The sequence below is a fragment of the Mus musculus genome, chromosome 9, assembly GCF_000001635.26.
Source record: "Mus musculus strain C57BL/6J chromosome 9, GRCm38.p6 C57BL/6J".
Classification (NCBI taxonomy): domain Eukaryota; kingdom Metazoa; phylum Chordata; class Mammalia; order Rodentia; family Muridae; genus Mus; species Mus musculus.
In genome coordinates, this window is record NC_000075.6 from 93384544 (window position 1) to 93395411 (window position 10868).

Sequence of the window (10868 nt, forward strand, 5' to 3'; positions counted from 1 at the left end):
AGAATGAATTTATGAAATTCCTAGCCAAATGGATGGACCTGGAGAGCATCATCCTGAGTGAGGTAACACAATCACAAAGGAACTCACACAATATGTACTCACTGATAAGTGGATACTAGCCCAAAACCTAGGATACCCACGATATAAGATACAATTTCCTAAACACATGAAACTCAAGAAAAATGAAGACTGAATTGTGGACACTATGCCCCTCCTTAGAAGTGGGAACAAAGCGGCGGCTTCTTATTGATTGCTGTCAGCATTGCTTAACAACTTTACTGGAATTATCTATGAAATAAATCTAGTACTTCTGATTTCTGACTGCTGCATTGAAAATTTTTGATTACTAATAACATCTTCTGGTAGGACATAGACTCTATGAGCATTATCACATCTCCCAAAGGATGAATTCTGTCCTGTTCTTGTAAGTTGTTTGTTTTTCTGGATCACAACTGAAAGCCAGGAATGAATAAATAATAAATAAACATTTCATTTCTCTTTACAATATTACATAGTTGCTGTTGAAATTTGGAAACTATAGAAGGAAACACATGAATACCCCTGACAAGGACACAAAGAAAGGGGGCGACTCAGCACTCATGGGAATAAAAAATTGTTTATTGTAGCAATGGCCACAGTTGCTAAGAAATCAAAGGAATTTAGAAGAATTTCTGTTGCTTAAATAGATAAAGAAAATCTTGGATGTGGACCATGTGGAATTAATGTGTGCTTGTGTTTTACATCTTAATCCAGAAAAAAAAGTGAAATGTTTCAATATCAGTAAATAACAAGCATTTGGGAAAATATATGTGCTTCTCTTGGTTTAAATGTCACACAGTCTTTACATATACCATAGCATCATGATTCCTCCATTTTTGTGTACTGTGTGTGTGGATATGATGCAATTTCTTCTAGACTGACTGCTGAGCGTTATTCCATCAACATTTCTTTCCCTTTTACTTCTCTCCAGCTATAAAGAAAACATAACCAAAGGCTAGTGATTAAGAATAGTTTCTTCATTAACAATTGGACTTGTATAACTTTATGTGAAATTATAAGATTCATTTGTTGTACTCTAATGACTGTCTAAGTATAGAAAGCTCACACCAGACAGAAAAAGGGAGACAATGATTTCAAGCCCAGTCATGTTGAACATTGACTGATAACCTGGATAAACGAATGAAACAAAAATGTTGAGAATAGTTCAGAAAGCTATAGTCCGGCAACATAGAGGATAGTCTGATCTTTAGAGTAGCCAAACAGCAAACTTGTAAAAGTATAAATCTATCTTGACTTTTCTGCAAAGAACAACAAATGGGAACAATATTATCCAATGAATTTAACATTGATTAAATAACGTTTAATGAAGTAATGTCTGAAATTTGCAAGTTAGACTAAACTATCTACTGTACAGTGAATTTCTGTATCACATAATAAAAATATATTCAATGAGTTATTAAGTTTTTATAGTGCAAAATTTCTAACCAATACTTTGGCAATAGTTGTACAATGATATAAGACATGAAATACTGATTAAATTATGATGTTAATTATTCTTTGTAATTGGGCTCATTTGTATGATTTCATTTGTAAAGTAATTTCATTTCTAAACAAATACTATGGAGGCTATTTGGATGGCTCAGTGGGTAAAGTATTGGCTATAGAAATATGCTAACTTGATTATGGTTTCTCAATAGACACACAGAAATGTGGCTGATAGCTCTAATTCCACTGCTGGAGGATGCCAAGGGCTTATTTGGCCAACCAGGATAGCTACATCACATAGTACCAGGTTCATTGACATACCTTGTCTTCAATAAATAAAATGGAATATTGTCCCGAGCTTTTGTCCCCGCCAGCAAGAACACACTCGGGACAACTGGAATCGTCTGTGGCAAAAGCTTTATTGCTTCTTCAGGAGGGAAGACCCTGAACCCGGAAAATGGCGCTGCTTATATAGCCCGCAGCGTGACGTTTCAGCACCTGATGTGGCGTGACAGCTCCTGATTTGTTGCTCGCCCATCACCCCATTACTATGCCCTGAGATGGGCAGTGACTGGGCGTGAGTTCACTCTCACACCTGCATACAAGGCTTGTTTACTAGTTAGGCACAGAGGAGGCCAGCACCATCTTATAATGGCGATTGCTCACAGCACGGCTCTCCACATCTCCCCCTTTTTATTTTATTAAAATGAGGCTGGACTAGGTTTGTGTAATTATGCCCATCTGCTGTGGCTCCTGTCTTAGGTCGTTCCTTTAATGTCACAGCCTTTCCAGTCATAGGGTAACCCTATCGCCACCAGGCCCTGTGTCTTAGGTTGATCTGTGCATGAGGAAAGTTGCCCGTCCCTGGATACCACAGTGCTATGTGACAGTAACTACTAAATGACCTAGGGAGAACTCTACAAAAGAGGCCAGCCATCAATGTCAACTAATTCTTGAGCATAGATAGCCAGATTTCGGGGGAGGCCCCTTGCTCAATGGCAGCAAGTGCTTGAGCTATCACAACCTTGTCATTTGTTTGTTGGGTTCTGAGCTTGCCAACCAACCAGAGCATGAATACAAGTCCACAGCAGGTGGCAACACCAAATAAACCTACCCCGACCCATTCCTTAAAATAAGAAAATGCAGATGAAATCCAGGAGGAGAGGCACTCTGTCAATGACAGGTTCATTTGCGTTGAGTTGATCTTTAAAACTGCCACCCTCAGGGCCTCAAGAGTCTCATCGAATCCCTCTGACCAATTTCCTGCAAGATACAAGGAAAGCTGTCTAGACAGATTATCTGCATGAGTAAAATTTTCATATTGTACACTAGTAATACACAGAGCACCCAACTTTCTTTCACAACCCAACTGGGCCATATGGTATAGAACGCCTATCTGTTCCTCAGCCAGGTCAAGGCACTGATTCAAAATCATCAGCCCTCCCTTCAGCTGGGTACTAGCACCTGCCTCATTACTTAGACTCCATTGGTAATATGGCCAAATATTTCTTTTTTCTGTAGCATCTCCTTTATCATTCATTACAGCAAAATCCAATGGAGGTGACAAAACAAAACCCTTTGCTATTTCTTTCCGAGGAAAAATTTTTTGATTGACAAGGTGAAAAAACTATAGGAAATGCAAGGTCCGGATGACACCAAGGCATGCTGCGTATAGCAGTAGCATTGTCAACAGGCCATCGTGATCTTTTGGGAATAGTCGCATTTCCCTTTATCATAATCATGGTGATGTTTATAGGTGAAGTTACATTATTTTCAACATCACTTGAGCCTGACTGTGCTCCTTGAGCAACTTGTGTTAAAGCATTAAATAACACCCCAGAGCTCACTTTATTCTGGCTAATGAAATCTGTCCAATTAGAGATAATCTTTTTCTTTAAAAATATTCAGTTGTCAAAAACAAAGGCAAGGTAGAAGAATTGGAATGTACTGGTAAAGGTACCGGCCATGATCTTATTATGGCCCACAAAGGTATACTTATCCCTGTCTCAATCACCAGGAGTAAGAATAACAGGCTCATCTTGAGATTCATCTTGCTCTTTCACGGTCCTTGTCAGTCACGTCTGAACCGAAATTGGATTTTCTTCACCCTGTGGAAAAAACACAAATAGCTCCCCGGGATCTGATTAAGATAGGATCTGGGCCATACCATTTATTATCAAGGACATTCTTCCACTTGACCATTTCATTGAGCGGTTGAGGCCATTGTCCATGCCTTTCAGCTGGTGATCTCCCAGCATTATGCAATTTTAAGAAATTAAGAGTAAATATTATAAGGGATAGAGCCATTTTTGGCGTCATAGCCTCTATCCCTCCCTTTTTGTTTTTGTTTTTTAAAGAAGTTTTAATTCTCCTAGTTACCTAATGACCGGTTTGAGATAGAGGCCTTCATATACATTCCGTGTCCTCCCCAGGACATAGCCTGTGGGAGTCGGTTGCCTTGATGCCAGGTGTAGGTCATGAATGTTTTTGACTAACAAGAACAGAACATTTGTTTCTAGGGTGGCTTTTCAGCCCAGTCATATATACTATTTAGATTTACAAAATAAACAGCTAGGACTTATCTGTTTAGTCTTTCTTGCCAGTGGCTAATTTCAGCTTAGGATTTTTTCCCTTGAATAGGAGCCAGGTAATGATGTATGTGCTCTAATATGTTGAATATAAAAAGGGTGCTCACACATCAAAATACATCAATATTCTTCAATAACCAAATTAATGGCTGTTTGGAACAAGGAACAGACACTTATACATGTAAGCAAACTCTGTACACTATAACTTTATATAAAGTAGACAAGTCAAATCATGATCTATTGATAAATTTCACAGCCTAATTGACCTTTTATAAACTTTGAATTTAAATTTTATTTAGAACAACATCTGGCTAGGTTTGTAATAAGGCTCTAAGAAGTGCCACACAAGCTGAGCTGAGGCTGCTCCCCTCTGAGCTCAGCCTCAACCCAAATGCAAACATTTTTCAATCTGAACACTCTGCCAGAGTCTTGGCTCAAAGATTATCCCTATGTTGAAGTATCTTAAAGACCTGTTTTCTTGTGTTTGTTCATGTTGTTTAGAAAAACTCCAACCTTGAGTTCCCAATTTTAAGCTAACTTTCTGTTACAAGCAAAAGGCTGTCTGCCCCTTTAAGTGCTCCATTTGTAATCGGCCCTCAGCAGGGCTTTTTCAGCTGTACTTGGCTCCCAGCCACAGTGCAGCTAACTTATAAACAAGTTAAAGGATGGACAGCCAGCATATAAAGTTTTAACCATTTATATTTTTTAACATGAAACAGAGAACAATAACCATTCAAACAACCAAACAAAAACAAACATGAATTGACAGACATATGGACAATTTGTTTTGGTGTTCCAAAAACAGACAATAGACAGACAGGGACTAGAACTTGGTGTCTCAAAGGGACACAGATATCCTAACCAGAGATAAGAATATCTCCATAGGAGCCAGAGAGGAAGTAGGACGTCTCCCATTTTCCTTCTGTTCCCAGGAGAGCTCTGAAATAGCTTATTTTCATTTTTTCTCTTTTTTGCTAAAGGATCCCAAACAGGGGATACGTGCTTTTCTAAAACTTATTTTCTCTCTCATGTTCAGACTCTACTTCCTTATCTCCTTCTTCTGGGAATACTGCCAGAGAATGGAGCAGAGGCACAGTGGCCCTGAGAGCTATCTTTAAGCCTTTAATGAAGGCTGCCTCTTTAGTCAAAGTCCTCGAGAGGAGGGTAAATTGACTTAATTTATATTATCCTTTGTATCTTTATATTTTATATTATCCTTTGTATCTTTATATTTTATATTATCCTTTATATCTTTATATTTTATATTATCCGTTGTATCTTTATATTTTATATTATCTTTTGTTTTTCTCTTTTCTCCTTTTCTAAACTCACCCAGGGCATTCTTTCCCTAATTTCTCTTTTCCGCGGGCTCAAGGTCCATGGAAAGGCCTTTATTCTTCAGTGCACCTTGTTTCGTTTCAACTCTTACTCTCTCTCCCCGCTCTGTCTCTGATAGACTGTCTTGAATTTCATCAAAAGTTAGACGCCCTTTTGATTGTTTTCATGGTGATTATTCCTTCTGTTTCAGTTTTGTATTGCTTCCACCGCTGGACAGCGACCAGTATTGCTGACTGGTTCTCAGTTGCGGTCAGGCCTGGACAGCGACCAGTATGGGAATCTCCCACTCTGTAGTAACGGCCTTACGGTCGGTCGGTCTTGAAGCAGTGTGGCCTGAAAATCGCCACTAAGACTATAGAGGGATTTGTCAGGGAGATAGACCGTGTGGCACCGTGGTATGCTTGCTCAGGGCAATTAACTGTTGCTTCATGGAACAAACTGAAAGGAGATCTAGTTAGGGAACAGCAGAACGGCAAACTTAAAGCAGGGACCATGCCATTGTGGAAACTGGTAAGATCATGCTTAACAGACGAGGATTGTAGCAAATGGTTGAGGCAGGGCAGAAGATTCTGGAGGAAGTTCAAGACTGTACGTACCTTACAGAGCCTTACGTGTCCTGCAGTTCTGGTTCTGCCCCGCGAACAGGGGATCTCCCTTGCTGCAGTGTGATGGTATAAACTTCCCAGGTTTCGGCACCACTTATCCCGAGCTTTTGTCCCCGCCGGCAAGAACACACTCGGGACAACCGGAATCGTCTGCGGCAAAAGCTTTATTGTTTCTTCAGGAGGGAAGACCCTGAACCCGGAAAATGGCGCTGCTTATATAGCCCGCAGCGTGACGTTTCAGCACCTGATGTGGCGTGACAGCTCCTGATTTGTTGCTCGCCCATCACCCCATTACTATGCCCCGAGATGCGCAGTGACTAGGCGTGAGTTCACTCTCGCACCTGCATACAAGGCTTGTTTACTAGTTAGGCACAGTGGAGGCCAGTGACATCTTATAATGGCGATTGCTCACAGCATGGCTCTCCACAGAATGTGATAGCATGACACACTGGATGTTGATCCCTGGCCTCCTTATGTGCACACATGGGCATGCACATGAACACACACAAACAAAGAAAACAAATAAAGCCAAAACAAAAAAAACAGGACAAGACAAAACAAAACAAAACAAAACAAAACAAAACAAAACAACAAACAAGCATTTTCTCGGGGGGTTAGCAAACTTTATTGATGGCATTCAAGAGAGTAGGGAGGACTCCCTAGTCTCTTCCTGTTATTATGGGGGTCTGAGATGGTAATTGTGAAGGAGATGCTCAGTGTTGAGGGCAGAGTTGAGACAGGGCCTCAGCAACTGAGGGCCTCTCTCTTGCTCTCAGTGTCCTTGATAGGGTGGGTGTTCCAGGGTATCTTACTCCTTGAGGCCTTGTAGGCCATGAAGTACACCATTCTACTGTTGTAGCCATATTCATTGTCATATCAGGAAATGAGCTTTACAAAGTTGTCACTGAGAGCAATGCTAGTCCCAGCATCAAAGATGGAAGAGTAGGAGTTGCTGTTAAAGTTGCAGGAGACAACCTGGTCCTCAGTGTATCCCAGGATGCCCTTTAGTGGGCCCTCAGATGCCTGCTTCACCACCTTCTTGATGTCATCCTGCTTGGCAGGTTTCTCCAGGTGGCATGTAAGATCTACAACAGATACATTGGGGGTAGGAACAGGGAAGGCCATGCCAGTGAGCTTCTCATTCAGCTCTGGCATGACCTTGCCCACAGCATGGGCAGAACCAGTGAATTCAGGGATGATGTTATGGGCAGCCCCACAGCCATCATGCCACAGCTTTCCAGAGGGATCGTCTACAGTCTTCTTAGAGGCAATGATGGCATGGGCCGTGGTCATGAGCCCTTCCATGATGCCAAAGTTGTCATGGATAAACTTGGCCAGGGGGGCTAAGCAGTTGGTGTTGCAGGATGCATCACAGACAATCTTGAGTGAGTTGTCATATTTTTCATGGTTCACAACTCTCACAAACATCAATAGAAGGGGCCAAGATGATGACCATTTTGGCCCCACCCTTCAAGTGGGCCCTGGCCTTCTCCATGATGCTGAAGACACCAGTAGACTCCATGACATATTTAGCCCCAGCATCACCTCATTTGATGTTAGCAGGATCTTGCTCATGAAATATGGTGATGGGCTTCCCATTGATGACATGCTTCCCATTCTCAGCCTTGACTGTGCTGGGCTGTTGAATTTGCCGTGGGTGAAGTCATACTAGAACCTGTAGACCATGCAGTTGAGGTCATTGAAGGGGTCATTGATGGCAACAATCTTACCTTTGCCAAGTGCAAGGCAGAAGGCAGTCCTGGTAATCAGGTGCCCAATATGGCCAAATTCATTCACACCAACCTTCCCCAATCTTGTCTATGGAAAGAGGCTGGCAATGCACAAGAAAATGTGACTGTCTCTGGAACAGGGAAGAGCAGAGAGTCTAAACAAACATTTTTAAGAGATCATGTTGTATGCTTCACCTTCCTTGTGCAATTTCAGTAGGTGTTAACTGAGTACCTGTACTGGTTCAGATCTGTTTTCTTTTTTGATATGCTATGCAATATGCACTGGTTATGCCTCTTAATTCAATGTAAACTCCTCAGTCTGAGGCTGATCCTTGTATGGAATAACCTTTAGTTCCTATTACCCTTCCAGGTTAAAATTATATATATATATATATATATATATATATATATATATATATATATATATATCTTGTGCAGAAGTTTGTTGCTCTTGGCAAAAGATTTGAAGCTTTATTTGACATCTTGGTAAATGTCTTTGAATTTGTGTTTATTGATTCCACACGATTAAGGCCCTATTTGTTCAAATATTCTGGGATTACAGCTTTGAGGAAAAAACCTGCAGTGTTCTCTTCTTGATCTCTCTCAGTCTAAGAAACTTTAATTTGACATTTCAGCAAATTTCTTAGTTTGTTTTGACCTTGTACTTTACTTACATCAGTGCACAAATTCATACATGTGCATGTGTGTTTACTTGTAGGTGTGTGCCTGTGTGTGTGTGTGTGTGTGTGTGTGTGTGTTTGTGTGTGTCTGTGTTTGCATGCGTGTGTTTGGGATATGTGTGAGGTATGTATGTTTGTGCATATGTTTGCATTTTAGACTTGTATTATTTTATATTTACTACATGGGGTATTTCAGTCAGCTCTACAGGTAATTATATTTATATTGATATATTAATATGGGCACTGAGTCCAAAATTTAACTACCTATTCTATCTAATAGCACAGAGTCTTCCATGGTTTGAAAGTGAAATCACCACACGCTCGTGAGTTTTCTTCTTGGTAAATTTTTGTAAGTTGTAGAAATTTTGAGACATGGACCAACCTGGTGTAGGTGGGTCAGTGGGGAGATTATGGAGGAGTGGACCATGATATTTCTAGTCTGCATCCCTTCCTGTCCTGTTTTTGCTTCCTGATCTATCAAGTGTGAAAATATAGCATCATATTTCTGCTTCAAATGAATTGTACAACTAATCCTTCCCCACAGTGATAGACTGGATCCTCAAACCATGAGCCAAAATTAATCCTTACTCTCATGAGTAGCTCTCCAGGTATTTGGTGATTGTAGATGAAAATTTGAGCTAACATATTACCCCTTTCATTACTCTTTCTATCTATCGATCATCTATCTTGTAATGTAACCAACTTATTCAACAGATTAATATTTTACAGAATTCAGGCTAACATTTCCTTCTGTGTCTTCAAACAGTGATCAGTGGACCACACACAATATTAAAACAATCTTCAAAGCAGGGATTTTCTTCTCACTGAAACAGTCTGCAAATCAAGTGAAAAGGTCAATTTCACAGAATAGCAATCTACATACCCAGCTAGAACTTAGGAAAAATTGTATATAACTAGAGCTTTATAATTCTACTGCAAATGAGGGAAAAACACAAGTTAGACTTATAGCTATACTGTTACACACCTAATGACCGAATTCACTGCTCATTTTCTTGGCAATAATTAAAGCATTCAGAGAAATCTGAACAGTGAATGAATAGCTGCAAGATGATTAATGTATAAAATACTATCAACTGTTCCCAACTAAAGAATAACAGATCAGCTATCAATTTTGTTAGATATGACCCAATTTGTTAATATAAAGTTTACATCTCATCACAGGATCTTGCCTTGGAACACAGGTGCAACAATAGGAGGAAACTCACAAAGTCTAACTTCTTTAGGATTGATAATTCAAAAATTACTGTCTGATGAGAGGTAACCTCATGGTCAAAGACAGCCATTTGAATTGTGTCTTATTGTGGGCTTCCATTGCTGTGAAAAGACATCATGATCAGTGTATCTCATTAAAGGTCTGCATTTAATTGGTTCTGCCTTACAGTTTCAGAGGTTTAGTCCATTATCATGGCAGGAAGTATGGCAGCATCCAGGCAGACATAGTGCTGGAGAAGGAGCAAAGAGTTTTACATCTTGATCCAAAGGCATCCAGGAGGAGTGCCTTTCAGCAGTCTGTAGAGTTTAAACTTAGAACCTCAAAGCTCACTCCAATGATGAAACACTTCCACCAACAAGGTCACATCTACTCCAACAGGGCCAAACCTTCTAGTACAGCCACTCCCCAGGGCCAAACATATTTAAACCACCACAAACTATAATTTAAATAAATAGAATAATTGTACAATATCCAGCATTGTGGATATGTGTTGGCACTACAACAAAAAACTCTAATGGATGATCCTATGAACCAATTTATTTCCTTCTCAGATGATAAGACCAGTGACTATGCATGTATGTAAATATTTTTAAAAGTTTATATGTATCTGTATTAGTCAGGGTTCTCTAGAGTCACAGAACTTATGGATAGTCTCTAGATAATAAAGGAATTTATTGATGACTTACAGTCGGCAGCTCAATTCCCAACAATCGTTCAGTCACAGCTGTGAATGGAAGTCCAAGGATCTAGCAGTTACTCAGTCTCACGCAGCAAGCAGGCGAAGGAGCAGGAGCAAGAGCTAGACTCCCTTCTTCCAATGTCCTTATATTGTCTCCAGCAGAAGGTGTAGCCCAGATTAAAGGTGTGTTCCACCACACCTTTAATCCCAGATGAAAGGCGTAGCCCAGATTAAAGGTGTGTTCCTTAAACTCGGAGATTCAATCTTCTGGAATCCATAGCCAATATGGCTCAAGATCTTCAAACCAAGATCCAGATAAGGATCTCCAAGCCTCCAGATAAGGGTCACTGGTGAGCCTTCCAATTCCGGATTGTAGTTCATTCCAAATATTGTCAAGTTGACAACCAGGAATAGCCACTACAATCCACCCCTTGTCAACTTGACACAAATAATATCTCATGTTCACATGAAACAATAACAAGGTTGTAAATACGCCTAACATGATATAACTATCCCTCGTACAATCGCA

General features: G+C 40.3%; 1 pseudogene; it reads right to left on the reverse strand.

Annotated features, from left to right (window-relative positions):
* Gm9621 (predicted gene 9621) lies at positions 6633 to 7847 on the reverse strand (annotated as a pseudogene).